Genomic DNA, 18,810 nt, shown 5'->3' on the forward strand with positions numbered 1-18,810 from the left:
ACACTCTGAATCTAGTATTCAGGATAGGATTTGGGGTAGGGGGATGTAAATTAGTCCCTGTCACAGACCAGTTAGCGCCTCCTGTGATTTGAGGCCAGATTGTGCGCCTCTCTCTTGTGCCAGAATGAAGTACCTGTTTTGATGATTCCTCCTTGGAGGCTGATGAGTTCCCAGACAATTCTGCAAAAGACTATTCAGATGACAGATTGCTGTCAAGTAGGGTTACCATACGTCCTCTTTTTCCCGGACATGTCCGGCTTTTCGGCACTCAAACCCCCGTCCGGGGGGAATTGCCAAAAAGCTGAACATGTCCGGGAAAATGGCGGCTCTGCTCCTCCCCTGACTCTTCGGCTCTGTTTAAGAGCCGAGCTGCCCGAGCGCTATGGGCTTCAGGCAGCCCCCTTGCCTCCGGACCCCAGCCGCCGGCCGGGCACTTCCCCTCCCGGGCTCCGGCGGTGCAGGGTCCGGAGGCATGGGGGCTGCCCGAAGCCGGTAGCGCTGGGGCAGCTCGGCTCTTAAACAGAGCCGAAGAGTCAGGGGAGGAGCAGAGCCTCCAGCCGCGGTGGCTCTGCTCCTCCCCGACTCTTCGGCTCTGTTTAAGAGCCGAGCGCTACGGGCTTCGGGCAGCCCCCATGCCTCCGGACCCTGCGCCGCCGGAGCCCGGGAGGGGAAGTGCCCGGCTGGGGGCGCAAGGTCCGGAGGCATGGGGGCTGCCCGAGCGCTACCGGCTTCACGGTTTGCCGGGCAGCCTCCAGACCCTGCGCCCCCGGCTGGGCGCTTCCCCTCCCGGGCTCCAGCTGCGCTGGGGAAGCGCCGGCCGGGGGCGCAGGGTCTGGGGGCTGCCCGGCAAACCGTGAAGCCGGTAGCGCTCGGGCAGCCCTTTCCGTGTGGCTGGGAGTGGGAGGGAGGAGGGGGCGGAGTTAGGGAGGGGAAGGGGCGGGGTTGGGGTGGGGCTGGGTGGGGAAATGGGCGGGGCCAGGACCCGTGGAGGGTCCTCTTTTTTTATTTATTAGATATGGTAACCCTATGTCAAGGGTCTGATAGGACTGTACAAAACTGTGTCCTTCATCATCTCTACAGAGACTTCCAGCCCTTTAGCTTTGGATGGGCTTAGGCCTGATGTCTCCCAGCAGCCACAATAGGCATAGAGACTTCTAAACACCCTCTCCACTGGCTTTGCCTCCACAGGTTACCATGGTTTAAGATTCAGTGCAATAAATGAAGTGACCAAGATGGTGTCTGGGAGTGCCCGTGGCAGAAATCTCAGGCTGAATCTTATTGTTTTGCAGCATATTGTATTTTTAAAGTTAACTGTATGTTGGGTGAAGAAACATTTCCGGTCCTCCAACCTGTTTGAGTATTACATGTGGCTGACAGCTTCATGAAGCCTTACTGTCTCCAGTGGATTATGTAAAGGTGCATTTCTGGGTAAAGAATTTTCCTGTTACTCTGCAGGCTCAGATTAGGATTTACCTTTCTGCTTTAATGGAAGCAGAACAGTGACATAAGGTACTTGAATGTCAGGGTGTCCCCGCTGCCCCGTAGTTTGGACTAGGGATGTATGAATAACAGTGTGGACCAATGTGCTTTGCTGTAACTCCCCCATGGGGACTGTCTAGATGTGAACTTAAAGGCCCTGAGTTCACACTAATGTAGTCCCCTTCAAAGCCCTCAGTCAGCTTTGCCTGCTGAGGTGATAAGGGTGTTTTGTGCCATAATCTGAAGTGGATCCTTGTCACCTCTGAATGGTGAAGTGCAGGAGGGAAGGAAGTTCTGGTTCTCTGGTTGAAATAGTCAATGCCTGTGTGTGCACGAGAGATTCTACACAGATATTTCCCCTTGCCCCTTTTCAAACCTTCACCTTTAAAGAGCCCTAGGTGTTAGTCTAAAAGTGAACTGTTAAAGTATTACAGCCAGTTCCCACTGTTCATGCACTGTCGCCCTGGCTGACTCAGAGTGCCTGCTGGCTAATTCAACCTTTTGCCCCTTTCACTATAGAAAACTATACACCAGCAAAATAAACCACCAGTTCAAATATAGAAAGAAATTTGAGATGAGATGTCTAACAGAATAAAACACTACATTAGACAGAATTAGCTGTTACCCAGCAATACAGACATTTTAGACATCCTACACAAAAACACTTACAATTCCAAACTTAAACTTTTGACACAGTGTCTCATACATAGTGAATACCATACAAACACCGTATTTCATGTTGTCTAGTAACACATCAATAAGTCTGGTTCTATTCACATAATAGTGGCATTACATTCCAGTAATGCATCCATAATAAAACTCACACAAATATTCCATAGGTTCAGTATAGTGCTTTTGAAATGCATAATATGCATTTTAGAAACTCCCAATATAGAATACATTTCTCCTAGTAAATACTTAAATATTTATCTAAGGTGTTGAAGCACAGCTGCGGTCTTCCTCTTAAAAGTCCAGATGTTGCTACAGTGACTGCCCAGCCTGCTTTCACAATAGTGGTGGCTCAAAGTGGAAAGAACTATTATCTAGGATAAATGTGTAGATATTTTATGCCTCTGTTTAATTGTACAGAATATAAGGCGTGAATGAACAGAGACAGAAGCAAAATTGTTTTTTTTTTCTCTGTGTACATGCTGCTCCTTAGCATGACTGAGCCATCAAGGTACTTCAGTAATACAAATAGTAACTATCCCTTCCCAGCATTGGTCAAATTCTGTATTGGCATGCACCTGTGCCTTTTCATTTGCATCTGCAGAATTGCACATGAGCAGAATTAGGCCTGTTATTTCTGGTTCTTGATTGAAATACATTGCCAACACAGTATCTGTGAAGATCTACTTCTGCTACCCATGTTGTGGCTGTATCTGGGATAAACTGAGGACTCTCCCCCCCCCCCCTCCCCCCCTCTCTCTAAGTGAATTCTGACTTGTTTTATGTAAGATTTCATTTGATACTGCTGCCTATCTTAAAAAAGGATTTGGACACTTCTGTCTCTACAGTTTTTGTCTCTCTTGCTGGATTGTACAATCTTAGGGAGAAGGGTTTAACTTCAGAAAAGGTCATCCTCATCAACAAGCACTGATCAACACTGCACTCTCCTCCAGTCAAAATATCCCACCGAGACTAGAGTGCTGATAAGAATATGCTGTATTTCCCTGTGGCTTTATCGTGGAGTCATTATGTTCCTGTGATTAAAAGCAATCTAGTAAGACACAATAATGACGCAGTCATATAACTGTTATGCATGGTTACACATAGCTTAATTTTAAAGTTTATTCCCACTCCTGTCTTTGCCCACCACACCTCTCCCCTCTCATACCACATGATTTGAAAGCGACCCCAGAGAAGAGCACTGGCCTCTGGAATGCTTGGCTCCCCGCATTCATTCACTTGCATATTGGTGGAGTCTCTTAAAGTCAGTTAATCAAACTCACACAGGATGTTTATGCCAAAAAGCAAATGTGAAGTAATAAACATTAGCAGTTCTTTTTCAGTAATAAAGCTATCCCAGAACTGAGACTCTGTTGCAAGAGTTTCTTTAAGAAAAGTTTAATACTGTATATACAATCTTAAAGCAGTTTTCCTACCTATGTACATAAACCTTCAGAAACTCCCCTTATCTCTTCAGGTGCTGTCTGAGTCTTTGGTTTGGGGCAGGGGGATGAGAAGAAGGGGTTTGTGACTTTTAAATCTGTTTTAAAAATATCTCAGACTAATTAGAAGTTTCTCATAGATTTGGTCAAGCATGTATTAGAAGATGAGTGAGATAGAAATACCACAGCTTAGACTAGAGTGGATCACAATTAGTTGGTGCCACAAAAATGAGGGGATGGGGGTTCAGTATTAATGGAATCTGTACTCCTGCAGTAACACACCCGTTCAGATGCCATAGGGTGGGGGTGCCATATAAGATCCTTAATAGATGTAAAACAAAAATACTTATTTTGATTTCTGCTGTACAGTTTAAACATTTCTAAGGGCTTGTCCTAATTAAAAACTGTATCAAACGTGAACAGAAGAGCTGAGTTAGCTGACGCAATGCAGAACTGACTGGTCAGTGTAGACCAGGGCAAGTCCTGTTCTTCACGGCACCTGACTGTGAAGAACTGAATCACGTTCAAACAAGATACAATTTTCTAGTGGAGACAGTCTCTAAAATTAATCACTTTGGGCCAGTTCTGTCCTGAATCCAACCCTATTGACACCATTCCTTCTCAGTGAAGTTGCAGAGATATTGGGCAGAATTTGGTTTTCAGTCCAGAAGCAAAGCAAAGCTCCAATAGCACATTCAACAAAATTAAGAAAAGGGAAATAATATCTTGCTGAGGGATTGTTAATTTTTCTAGAGATTGGATTAAATAATAGACCAGCAATTCACCCAACATACTGATGTTCTCCCCTACTGCTTGCGGGGAGGGGAACTGTAGATTAGGGTTTTTTGTATTCTTACTCACTAAAGTCTTTAATGTCTTTGAAGTTATTTCAAAATCCATGATGTGTTCTAAATAATGATAAATATACAAACATTACACACCCTGCTGTCAGGTCTGGAACTCCGCTCTTGAGGCATGCAAGTGTTTTAGGAGGGTTCTGTTAAGCTGTGGGCCTGAGGCTTCACTTTAATTTTTTGGCAACACAGGATCCTTTTGGTCTTGCTATTCCTATAGCGTTTGGACAGTAACACATACAGCACTGGGTTGATGCATGGGTGAAGATACTGAAGAATATTACAGATGAAATAGAAAGTGTCCCAAGCGTAGCTATGGTGGTAGACTCTCAAGAAGATGCATAACTCCAAAATATACACTGGAAGCCAACATGCCGAGAAGGCAGCAGTTGTACAAAAAATCATTACTGAGGCTCTTCGGGTATTTCTAGAACTCACCAAAGACATCATGGGACTCTTGTGCAGGAAAAGAGCAAGTCGGATGTAGTTGAATGCAATCACCAAGACTGGGATCAAATAATATAGAATAAACTGGCTAAAGACAATCTTATAGTGCTCCTGGTAGAGAGCTGGTAGGCAAAACGTCATGTTTGTCGCAAGCCTTGTTTCCATCGTGGCATGGATGCGCAGTGATAAGCTGATGATAAAACTCAATGTCCAAACCACAATCAGCATCACGATCATGGTAGTCTTCTCTGGAGCTCTGTAAGGTCTCATGATGATTCGAGCCCTAGTGATGGAGACAGCACACAAGGAATAGATGCTAGCAGCCCAGGAGAAAGCCAGTCCAAACTGGAAAATCTTGCAGAATATATCTCCCAAAACCCAGGTGTTCTGGAGAGCAGAAGCAAGAACGAAGGGCATCAGGGTAAGTGTAAGCAGGTCTGCCACAGCCATGCTCAGGAGAAGAATGTCTAGCTGACTTTTCTGTACGGAACTGTATGTAGCAAAGAGTGTGAAAACCAAAGCATTGGCGCAAAATCCAATGACCAAGATCAGCCCTAATGAACTGGAAAATATTTGAATGTAATCTATGTACATTTTATAATGGCAATTGGCTCTTTGTCTTTTAAGAAAGCAGAGTTCAAAGTCCGGAATATCTCCTGCTCCTATTTCTTTCTGAAGACTTTGTTTGTGACAACCTCCGTCTTCTCTCTGTGTCTCCAATAAGCCTCTGCAAACAGTTTGTTCTTAGAAACCCAATCACACTGACTTCAGCTGTTGATCAAAGCAAAGTTGCCTGCGTTAGGTTTTAAAACTTCTTTTAATGCAATTTCCCTTCTTCAGAAACCAGATATCAATATTGCTAGTTGCTTCTGCCCATTCTGTTCAATATTTTTATACAGTATTCAGTCTTGTTACACAAAGGGAGAAAATAAACCTTTCTCCCAGAAAATTCCTCCCCAAATAAACAGGAAAAGAAAAGGACCAAAGTCTAGTCTCTGGTAACAGGAGGACTATATGATCCATGAACTATATGCAATCGTTATGCATTCTATGCATGAATGCTTCCTTCAACTCAACAGGCCATAATGGGCTTTTAAGCAGATCTTTTCCAGCAGGGTGCCTTTGGTCCAGATTCCTTCTGCCAATATTTAAGACCAAATGTACACAGGAAACATTATCAACTCAAAGGTTAGGTCTCGGGGAAGAAAGGTGGGTGTAGTCCACCAAAGTCAAGTTAGCCAGAAATGGGCAAGGCAGGTATACATGAGTGAACTCTCAGGCACCTCTAGAAAGTACTTATAGATGCACAATGATGGAGAAGAGGGGATCTATTTCACATCTCTGGTCGAGAAGCACTGCTTAATAAAGTGTATTACTTATTGGTTGTCTCACAACAGTGCCTAGAGGTCCCATACAGATTACAATCTTTAGCTAGGTACTGTACGGGCAGTAAAATAGCCTGAAAAGTTGATGATCCAGATTAAGGCAAAATGTGAGAGAGGGCAGGCTAGCAGTAGTAAGATCTTGTTTGTCTTTATCAGCGTATTTCTAGCCTTGGTAGGTTGTGAGACCAGATAAAAAACATTCTAATCTTTCTTTCCCCACCACCCATTCAGTTGAGATATGATTTTTAGCTGCTATCTCCAGAGTTAGAAATTAATACTTAATTATATTTGAAAGCTGCAGGGTAGGTTTTTGTAATACTGCTGTCTAGCTGTAACAAGACAGTGGCTGTGAAAATCAAGTGTAGAATTGAAATGGGAGTGAGAGGAAATAATAGTAATCAGAGAGAGATGACATAAAAGTCAAATAGCAGGTTACTTGTAATGTCACAAATGCTCTTCCCTCTGAAGCACCTGGCATTGGCTACTGTGGGAAGACAGGATACTGGGCTAGATGGACCTTTGGTCTGACCCAGTGTGGCTGTTCTTATGTTCTCTTATTGCAGGAAACTTGAGAGTCTCAATTTTTCTAGTGATATGTGGCATTTGTTTCGAGCGCTGGTGGTTTGTGAGATGTTGTAGAGCAGTTAATACTGTCCATGGTCCTTCAGGCTAGCCATGCTTTTTAGGCATTGTTCCAGGTCTGAAGCAAATCCCAGATGTTGGACCAGGCTAACTTTCGTTCCCTGATGGCCAAGGGGCATAGAATCTTACTGAAAAGGAGCAATTCCTGGAGGAAGAAAGAAAGGGTCATTCTGTATCTTGTCTGCTTCTATCGAATAGGATCCTATGCTGCCCCCCAGGGAGTTTCAGGATGGTGGGAATGGCTTCATCTTAATGCTTGAATTATACAGAAATCAATAATAAAAGTAGAGTTGTCATCTACTGAGCACAGTTCAAAGCAAGGCTGCCACTTAGTCCCTCTCACCAAGCCACACAACTGTTGCTCCAGGCTGCTGAGAGGGTTGTACGTTGTTCCCTCCTCCTGACTGAATGGGAGTCGTTAGCTTCCCCCCTATTTGGTAGTGGATGTAGGAATCACAGCAAGTCCTTCCCTTTCCCACACCATTATGGGCAAGGAGAGAGCATATAGGCCTCTCAGGATGGACTGCTCAGATCCCTGCTCTGTCTGTGATACGTGTGGGAAAGGCCAGCATTTAGCATGGAGACCCTGGTGCTAGGATTCCTGCCTGCAGAACCAGAATGGAGAGGGGGTCAGTGTGCTTCATTCAGTAGACCCTTATTTTCAAATCAGGAACTGAACTCATCATTGGTCTCCATAGATACAACTGGGATAGCAAGGCTCTATTCTTGCTCCCATTGATTGAAATGGTACAGATGAGAGGCCTAACTTACTGTGCCACCCACCATTTGGTTTACTTTAGAGTATCCAAATTGCCCAGCTAAATATTTTCTCTCTCTCTCTCTCTCTCTCTCTCTGATTTTTCTGCCTCCAGCTTTATGCTTTCTCTTAAGGCAATACTGCAATCCACCCCACACATTTCCCGGTTTATTCCTGGTTGTAATTGGTCTCACCAAGTAGGAAAGTATGAATTTGCAACCTAGTGGTTATTTTTATATAAGTATGTCACTTGGTGGATGTTTGAGTCTAGCTTTCTATGTTTTTGAAATGGTGTCTGTATTTTGATTTTTAATTTGCTTCTGAGGAAGGCTGTCTACAAACACTCGCCAAATCTGGCTATAAAGGCCTCTAGATCCTGGAAGGGGTCCCTTGAGAAAGCAGTTCAAGTCATTTATTCAGCGTTGGCTGGTTTCACATTTGGCTTGACGTCTGACAACTTTCCACCAGACCTGCAGCATAGAAAAGCACATCCTCTCTATGACAGCAGCAGAGCCAAGGAAATAGCAGGTTGCAGGAGTGGCTGCTATAAAGCAGATGTTATTAGTAGGCTTCACCAAGGGTGGGAGGCAAAGCGCAGCAGCTTTATTACAGCTTCAGAGGTGGGCCACGAGATTGCAGTCTTATGACCAAGCTGTGCTTACAGTATTTGGCTCAGCACAGCATCCTGAAAATGTCAGTGCCGAGAAGCATTTTTGTGCTATGTGTAAACTCGAAGCTAGATTTAAAGGAAAGATTTTGATTAAAATCAGCCTTTTTGTAGAGCCTTTTGCTGGCAGCCATCGTGGTGTAAAAGTGGACAGTGCTGGAAACTCCTGTGGCAAGAGGCCCAATGTCCAAGTATTTCAATCAGCTTCCATCCTCTTGTGGTGGTGGTGGTGGTGGTGGTGTTTAAGCATCAAGAAAAAATATACTACTGTACAGGGTTAGATTCTGCTCCCATTAAAGTCAATGGCAAAGCTCCCGTTGATGTCCATGGGTACAGGAACTGCCCTCACAATCTTTGAACAGGAAAGATCTTCTAAGTAGGAAATTAGATTAGATATCTTTCTGACAGTCTAGGTGGAGCTCACAGTCTCTGACAGCCTGCTCTTGGTGTTGCAAATGTCAAGACTTTATAGTAGCTAGCCCAGAAATGCTAAATATAGTATAGTTTTTCAAACCCTTTTTAATGTCCAACACTATAAATGGCACACTTCCCAACCGTCACTCAGTAAAAGTGGACAACATTCTCCTTATTCTCAACTGATTTAAGGCCCAATTTTACCTCTATGGAGCTGTCTCATTTTTAATGTTAATTATATCAGAGATGTTGAGAATTGTGCTTGTATATATTAGTACTTGCTCCTAATGGAGCATTGAACAAAGCATCCAAGACCGGTGTGCTTTAGTTTAAGGGACACTAGATGAGTTGCTGTTTGAGGGCTAAATTGCATGTCACAGGTGCTGATCAGTGGCTAAACTTTCAAAGCCGAATAGAAAGATTGTACTTTCAAGGATGATCTTGTCCTGAGGTGGGATGATATTTGACCCAGGCTATTTGAACACTATTAGTAACTGTATTTACTGTCTGTAAAAATAGTAAGATAATTAATCTAAGAGGAAGAAATCCATAATTTCCTTTCTGTAGTGCAAATTACTGGGTAGTTATAAAATTGAGTTTGCTCATCTTTCCGAGGTAAATAAATCTAGTTTCATGCATCTTCATGTATATGAGTCTTTCACATAAGACCTTAAAAACTGATATCTTTTCTGCATTGTGTGGATAGTAGGTCCATCAGACTGGGAATCAGTAGATTTGTGTTCTACTCTGGGTTCTGTCACTCATTTGCTATGTAGCTTTGGGATAGTCACTTCATCTCAATTTCTTTATCTATGACAGGGAGAATGAGTTGCTCTACTGTAAAGTGCTTTTGGATTGACAGATGAAAAGCACCATCTACAGTAAGTGCTATATATTGGTGTTATCCCACATCATGATATGTAAAGTCAGGGGTTGGCACCAATACTTTTAGCCAAAATCTCCTCAGCCTAGACTGGTTTGTAATGTTTGCTGCTATCAACTGCAGAGTATTTATAAATGGTGTCTAGTTTGTAAAGTGCTTTGGGATCCTCTGGAATGAAAGATACTATATCCATGTGACATATGTTGCTGTTGCTTTCTTAAGCTTTTAATGCATTAAGTAGTTTTACAGGCTTTTTCATTTTGATGGTTGAAAAGGTAGATATTGTAACAAGACTTATTTAGAGTTATATAAATAGGAGCTGTATGAATTTTGCAGACTTAGATTGCCTTTTATTGTGTAAACAAGATTCATCGTCTGTCTTGTGCTTACAAATTTGTCAGTAAAAATACTGGTGAATGTTGCTAATCATTTTTTAATTGTGGTGGTGGCAGGTTATGGTATTTGGTAGTTGTGTTGACATCCTTATGTACAGTCTCTATGCTTCTGCATGACCCTTTGTAAGTGTATGAGGGTTTGGGATTTACATCACACAGACTTTGATTGCCCTGTCCTGTACTCTCTCAAATGTGTATCTTTCTTGACAGTGTCCACAAAATGGTAACTATGCTCTGAGGTCACCAGGGAACAGTAAAGAACATTCTGGGTAAATGCAATTGGATTAATGCTTTGGCTTATAATATATTTGTGCTTGACTGACTTTCCAATACCTTTATTAACACTGGTGTTGATAACATGGCTTTTAGTGGCTTTTATAACCACAAATGCAGCATGGAACATGGCAAATAGGTCATTAATCCCTTAAAAGGAGAATTTAATGCAATGCTTCGTGACAGGAAGTGAGCAGGATAATAAAACCTTTACTGTTTGAAACCGCGCTTAATATTTTTATGGCACAGTTGGTTTGACAAAATATTCTTTGTGAGTCATCACTTCAAAGCAGGGTCCTGGGGACCATTAAAATTGTAGCTACAACCCTCGTGCTTAACTGCATATAGGCTTGAGGTATTTTTAAATCTCTCTTTCAACTAAGAAGAGTTGCATCAAGACTAATTAGAAAGGGCCATTCACTCCAAGATTTTCAGTCTAACATGCCCATATGCAGAGACACCCTGGGGGAGTCTAGATGTTACAGAAATTTGTGCTATATAAACAGTTCATGCATTTCTCTATATAGTCTCCATCTTCCAGAAATAATATTCTAGGCACACAACTGTAGGAGAGGGTCCTTTCTGTACCTTGACAATTCTGAGTTTAACCCTGAGTTTTAAAAATAAAGTCCCACTGGCAGTTTAGAAATTTTCTTTTTCTTAATGCTATTAAAATATCTTCCGTGCACCCCAGCTTCCTACTAATACAGCAGCATAGTTTAGTAGACTGGGAATCAGGAACACCGGAGTTCAAATTTCATCTCTACCGCTGGCTTATTTTGGGTGAGGCATTTAACTTTTCTTTGTGGCTGTTTCCCATTTTGCAAATGGGGATAATATGACCTATCTCACTGACGTGTTCTGATTAAGTAGCTAATGTCTGCAGAGCTCTTGGAGATCCTTAAATGAAAGATGCTCTATATGTGCTCTTAATGTTAGCACTTACCCTGCACCTCTGTAGGCTGTCAAAGAATCAATGTTGACAGCATCTTCCTAGAAAGCAACACACTGGGTTTGCATCAAAACAAATTGCCTCCAGATTTCACATTGTTTGAAGATAAGCTGCATGCACTGGTTACACTGCCAACATTGTGCATGTAACATGGATGATAAAAATGGAGCTTTGAATGAGAAAATTAGCCTGTTCTCTAGTAAGGTGGAGAATAAACTGGCAAGCAGAGAATAAACTGTTAGACTAAACCCATTTTAGGAAGGGGTTCAGCTAACATTGCTGCTCTAAACAAGGTGTCTGTGGTACAAGGGCTCTCTATCATTACAGTAGCACCTAGAGCCCCCATTGTGCTAACAACTGTACAAAAGACATAGTAAGAGACAGTCCCTATCCTGACAAGATTACATCTAAATAGAGAAGACACACGAAGAGTGGGAGGGTGAACTCACTTGTACAAAGTCACATGTTAAAGCTGGGAAAGCATGCTGGGAATAGAACCAAGGTCTCTAGACCCTTAGGCGAGCGTGTTCTCCGCAAGACCAAAATGCCTCCTTAACAGCTGCCTTTCCAATTTATTCCTCAAAAGATAAACTAGGGTTACCATCCGTCCGTATTTCCCCGGACATGTCCGGCTTTTGCGTCTCTAAATAGCCGTCCGGGAGGAATTGGTAACAAGGTTAAAATGTCCGGGGTTTTTTTCTCCCTCGCCTCCCTCCCTCCCTTCCATGCAGAGTGTGGCTGCTGATTGGGCGGCTAGGCCGATTGACCCACTCCCATTGGCCTCCAGCAGCCAGAGCCCTCCCCTGCTCCCCCCTCCCTCTCTCTGTAGTCCTCTGTAACACACAAACCGACCCACGTGGAGCCAGAATGGTAAGAGGAGTGAGGGGGGGCAGTCAGGGAGTGGGGGAGTGTTGGATGGGTCCCCAGCCTCCACCTGCCACCCCCCCTCCGTGCATCCCCCCCTCGGTGGGTCCCCCCGTCCCTGTCTGCCTCTCGCTTGTCTGCTGTGCTGGCTCTGGCAGTACACGCAGACAACTGCTGTCTGCTGCCCCCGGGTCCTTGTGCCCCCATCCACTAATGGGAAGACAGGCTGCCCTTACCCTGCCCTTCCACCCTAGCCCTCAGCCTCTCCAACACCCCAAACCCCCAAGCCTTCATCCCCACACACCCTAATCCTCTGCTCCATCCCTGAGCCCCCTCCTGCATCATGAACCCCTCATCCCCAGACCCACAGCCCTCACCCCTGCATCCCCTCCTATCCCCAAACTCCCTCCCAATCCCCCTCCCTCTTCCCACACACCCCCTCCTGCCCTCAAACTTCCTCCCAAAGCCTGCACCCCCTCCCTTTGCACCGCCTCTCACCCCCAAACTCCATCCCAGAGCCTGCACCCCTCACCCCCTCCTGCACACCCACCCCCTGCCCCAGCCCGGAGCCTGCACCCAGCACCCAAACTCTATCCCAGAACCTGCACCCCTCCTGCACCCTAATCCCCAGCCCAGGACCTGCACCCCAGACCTCCTCCCCCCACCCAACCCCCCTCCCAGAGCCTTAGGCAGGTGGGGTGGGGGGTTCTGGGCACCACCAAAATTTCTACAACCCTGCCACCCATGCGAGTGGATAAGGGTCAGGGCAGTCAGGGGACAGGTAGGGTCCGGGGGGGGGGGGCAGTTAGGGTAGGGGTTCTCAGCAGGGGACAGTCAGGGGACAAGAAGCAGGGGGGGTTGGGGTTCTGAGGGGAGCAGTCAGGGGGTGGGAAGTGGGAGGGAGTGGATGGGGCGGGGCGGGGCTAGGGCGGGGCTTCCCCCCCCCGCCCAGTGTCCTCTTTTTTGTTTGTGGAAATATGGTAACCCTAGATAAACTGTTTTAAAAAAGGTTTATGGTTGTAAGTACTGTATGTTTCACCTGTATCCAGCTGAAATTCCAAAACCATATTATTCTCTATACACAAATTTTTCAATGTCCAGAAACCCCCTCACCTCCCAAATGTTAAACGTCTTGAAATGAACAGTTGAAGGATCCAGCCATAGAATCCTTCCTCACTCACTATCACCCCTCAACTTTCTTCAGGGATTTCCTTGTGTTTCTAATGAACACCAAAAGTTTAAATCATGTTGGCGTGTCAGACTTGCAGAAGGGGAGCACTGCTGGAACAGATCTTATAAGGTCCATAAAAAGCAAAGTTTCCATCCTGTAGACTCCAGAAAGTCTATAAGAAATGCGCATGGGGTTGAAAAGGTGAGAGCGATTACGGCAAAACCAGGATTCTATCCACTTGTAAATCCTTAAACATTTTTCTTTACATCTGTTTAATTTTTTAAAATGTGAGCAAAAGGCTTCACCATTCTGTTCCCCTCTCTATCTTCTCTGACCATCTATTTCCCCTCCATATCTTTATTTTGCCCTTTTTGGGGTCTGAATCTAGCTAGATTTAATGAGAAATGTGGCCAGACTTCTAGATCCATATATAATAAACGTTTGAAGTTCGCATCCAGATTCAAAACCTGTGGCTCACCCCATACCTGGCGGTGGTAAATGTCTTGGAGTAGAAATAGTGGGTAAAGGATAAATGCATCAAGAAAGGCAAACCAGATCTTTATTATCTCCCACTTATCTTCCCCAAGGTTGTTATATCATTGAGAGTTTGTTCCCTCCCCTGACCCTGTACTACAATAAGTGTGAAAGAGGATCTCTTAAAAACTAATAGAAATGAAAAAAAGAGTCTTGATCTTCAGACTCTGAGTTTGACGGAGAGCCAAGAATTTCAAACAGCAGGCCTTTCATAACAGGGAATACTAGTGCTAGAGAATTTGGGTGTGCAGTGCAACCACATAAGGCTCAGCACATGTCAGCATCACTGATAACCAGATTGTACCTCTCAACCTCCCATACGGCATAACATTGGCGGGCCGCCATCTTCTAAAACCCAATTAACATGCTGCCACGCTATGACTGGAAGGGTAAAGCCACAGGTTTATTTACTGCATAATTAACGGGTAAACATGACTTAATCATAACTTAAACATTCAGCATTTACGAGAAAATTTCAAAATCCTTTTAGCAGCCCTTTGAACCCTTCAAAAACAGACCCATTGCAATGTGGAATAAACCACCTGTTCCACCAAGGGAGACCCCTGCTTTTGGCTGCATAAGGACAGCACTGCTATTTACTTCCATCCCTACAAAACTGAAAAGAAAGTAATCTTATTAGGCATTCTCTTGTGTACATGATGGTTAGAGAAATCAGTTGGATCCCTCTGCTGGATCAGTTCCTCAACTGTGTGAAATGGTGATGGTCCACTAAAGACAGTGAGGATCTGGACCTCTGTCTCCAAATAGAAATAATTCTCACTGAAGCCCAAAGTATAGTAAATCCTCTGTTCCTGGCTAGGTCACTCACCCATTGCTGTGCAACAGATGGGCTCACAGAGACTTGTGCATATGCTTAACTTGATGCACCGGGAGCAGTCCCATTGACTTTAACAGGATTACTACAGCGCAAAAAAATTAATCACACATGTAAGTCCTTGCAGGTAGGGGGCCTTAAATGGTATCTTGTGTCTTGAACTCTTTTTTTTCAAGTACAGTGAAGACCAGGTGAAATCAATTACTTTCAGTCAGGGCAGTATTTGTTTTTCTTAAGAGAATTTGGTGGTGATCTGCCATGTTTGTCTCCTCCAGCCAGAACATAAAGCTAAACATTTGAAACGTGCATTTGTACTGGCATATCTCTTGTCTGCTTGGCAGGAGGCAGTATAATGCCTGGAGGTACAGAAGTCACTAAATGTACACACAATCACTTACATACAAATATCTAGGAGAGGAGGAAAAACACCTTCCCTAATCCAAAATTAAAGAATGAACTACAACCAATGTTGTCTACTATGGTTTTCTACTATTTGTAGAAAACTGGGCACATTACAGAGACAAATGTAAGGCAATTAATAAAACCTGTCCATGAGGAGCGAGCCATACTAACCCTTTTGCTAATTACCTACTCATCAACCAGGAAAGAAATCAGAAAAGGACAGTCTTAGTTTGCCCGTTGTCTCTGTTATAATGGCATCTCTGTTACCAGTTCACTGCTTGTGCCAATGCACCGCAGTAGAAGTTGGGTCGGTGACAATAACACCATCACTGATCCAAGTTGTCAGGGAGAGGCTGCTCTTGAATGTGAAACAAGTTGTTTAATACCTGAGAGTATGTCTCAGGTTTTCTTGTAAATATGAATTCATCTGAATCTAGAACTGAACAAACAATGGGGAAAGGGAGGGGGAGAAAATTATCTTTTTTCTTTTTAAAATGTATTTATTTATTTAATCAGCTGTAGTGGGTGAATGAAGATTAACATCGTTGCCTATGGTAGCCGGCTTTCACAAATTGCCTTTTGTATTTCTCTATGTAAGCCAAGATGCCACAAGGTACATAATCTTACAACCTGTATGATTTTCAGATTAAAATATGTGAGAAGTCAAGCAGATAATTTAGCCTGCTGCTTCAGGTTCATGGTGAAGTATGTGGGGAGAGTATATTTCATTGTGCAACAGCATGAAATCCTCAATAATGCTCTCTAGTCAGGCATTTAGCTAGTCACAAGGGAGTGTGGTGTGGTGATGAGACTCAGAGTTAAAGGAGGAGTCTTAGAATCTATTACCAGCTCTGCCATTGGCATACTTGTAACCTTGGGTTTATTGTAACAGCTGTGAGCCTCAGTTTCCCCATCTGTAATGGGGCTAATAATACTTACCAACACCACACAGGTCTTGTGATGCTTACTTAATTTTAGAAAAAGCTTTAGGCTACATTAGAAGTGCCAACTATTATTATTGTTATGGGAAAGTGTTGAGTGTTTTCTTTTTAGCACTCCTGTTAACTTCTTGGCTTCAGGAGTAACATGCATGTGCTTGTGTCTGCCTGTGCCACTTCACAGTATTGTGTGTGCCAGTATGTGTATAGTGTTCGGATACACAATATACAGTCTGTATACACTTTTTTGTGACTCTGTGGGGCGGTAGGGATACTATCTGTGTGTCTGTATGTGACGGCATATGTTTGTACAGTGTGTGTGTGTCTGTGGGCTTCAGAGACTGAGGGGAGTCTGTGGTTCAGACTGTCTATTTTCTTAAAGCAGCAAAATCTGTTGATATAGATTTCTTACAGGAGCTTTTTGTATTTCATGTTAATAAATTTCCCTCAGAGCAACCTTGCCACACATCACTTACTTATAAGTACCATAAAAACAGGTTGCACAGAGACCGCTCCATTCGCCTATCCGTTGAGCACTTTGGAAGAACAGAAAAGCCTCCAAGTTTAAAACTAGCAGAGAGGCAGCATGGTCTGGAGGTCTGAACACAGGAGCCCTAATTCAGCAAGGTACTGGGGCACATTCTTATCTTCACACACTTGAGTAGTCCCACTGAAGTCAATGGAGTTGCCCATGTGCTTAAACCTAAGCATATGTTTAAGTACCTTGCTGAACTGGATCAAGGTTGGGAGTCAACACACCATGAGTTCTGATCCCAGCTTTGCCACTGACTTGCCTGTCACTTTATTTCTCAGTTATCCCCATCTGTAAAATAAGGCTTATAATGATAATCCATATCAGGGATGTGCTCCATCCAAAACTACTCTATACCCTAGTATGTAATTATCAGTTATAAGAATAATATAATGGGGCAGGGTTTTTTCTTCAGAAATAAAACATCTCCTGTAGAAAATATTAGGCAAAGGTAGTTAATCCCCTTCCACTCTGAGGCTGTCATCAGTGTTTGAACCTGGGGCTCTCGGGGCTGACCTCTATCACCTGAGATAAAGGAGTTAGTTGGCAGCAGTAATAATCTGTTACAGTTGTGTGGGCTAGTCAGCTACAAAGGATTTTCTGCTTTGCCCATAGGGCACTAATAGAGCTCTGTGGGCTTGGATATCTCTCTAAACTAAGAAGTGTTGCATTTTATGGAGGTCCCATAGCTGCCTTGCCAAAATCTCTGCTAGATTCTATCTTGATATCTGCTCCTAGACCCAGATTTAGCAAGGTAAGCACACGCTTAACTCTAATCATGTGAGCAGTCCCACAGAAGTCAATGGAAGTATAGCCAATGAGAATATTAGTCATATGCTTAACTACCTTGATGAATTAAGGGCCCTACTTTGGCTCTCCTCTCCTTAATTTTCCCCCCAAGCATCTCTTCTCCTTCACCCCTTTGTACTTTCTTCCATACAGGTGCTTACAAACACAAAGGCCTCCAAGTTAATCTGAGCACAGGTCCTTCTTTGTCTTTCAAAAAATTCGGAACCCCCCCCCTTGGTTTTTCAGATGTTTCCAGCTCTAAGGACAGCACTGAATTGTATGCACACTGATACTGTATCAGTTTTTCTGGGACAAGCTCTTTCGACTGCATTTGTGAAGGCCTTGTTCGTTTTCAAGGTGGGCCTTTAAAAAAAGGGTTTTGCCCTGTATTTGCTTTCATTGAAGTCAATGAGTTCAATGAGAATAGAATTAGTCTAAAGTTGAATACTGTTGAAAATCACATGCTAAATGTTCACAGATTTTTAAAACTGGGTCCTGAAAATAATAGTCCTTACAAAAAAAATTACATCCTAAAAATGTTTTTAAAAAAAGTTTTAAAACCTTTAAAATTCCTAATCTTGAGTTGTCTTGATATTTCTTTAAGATGTCAGTGAGACATACAAAGTAAAATTTCTCAGTTTGGCAGGTTTTGAGTTCACTGAGCACAAAACATCTGATTAGAACACATAGAAGAAATTTTTTATGTGGCTTTTTTTCTCCCCAAGGCTAAAATAAATAAATGGTTCAACTGATTTTCATTTGAACTTTCAAAAAACAACAAACAAACAAACAAAAAAACCTGTCAAGCATAGAAAACTTCAGCCCAAAATGGAATTTGAGAAAATTACACGCCACAGAAAAAGTGGGTTAGATGGAAATTCGAACTCCTCACTAACTAGTTAAGCACCAACATAAATGCCAGGTTTTTAAATGCTAATATTAAATGCCAATATTTGGTTTAAAGTTACACACAGGTTTGGAAGCACTTAACTCTTTTTTTAATCCCTTTTTATTATTGTCACTGGCTTAGTTTTGTTTCCCCATCTTAAAATAAAAGTGGCTTGTAATGTATTGGACATACATAAATTTTTTCATCTAGAGATCTAAAACCACTTTAGGAAAGCAAGTGGGTAAGCTTTATTACCATGATTTTACTCTTGACCTAATTCAATACAGAGATTTGAAACTTTGTATGAGATTTGATAAACCTGCATCTAACATCTTAGTGAACAAGATTCTGTTTCTGGCTCTGCTACAAACTTCCTATGTAACCTTTAGCAAATCATTTAAACTTTCCCTTCCTCAGTGTCTTCTCATCCCCCAGCCCGCTGCTGGCTTGCTGCATCCCTCCTCAGTCCCCCACCCACCGCTCGCCACTTCGCCTGCCCACCACTTGCTATGGTGCAGACTTCCTCTCTGCCAGGTGGGTGCTCGCCCACCCCTGCACCGTCCTCACCCCACCCCCTTCCCCCAAGTCTCCGCCCCG

The sequence above is a fragment of the Chrysemys picta genome, chromosome 1, assembly GCF_011386835.1.
Source record: "Chrysemys picta bellii isolate R12L10 chromosome 1, ASM1138683v2, whole genome shotgun sequence".
In the NCBI taxonomy this organism is placed as follows: Eukaryota; Metazoa; Chordata; order Testudines; family Emydidae; genus Chrysemys; species Chrysemys picta.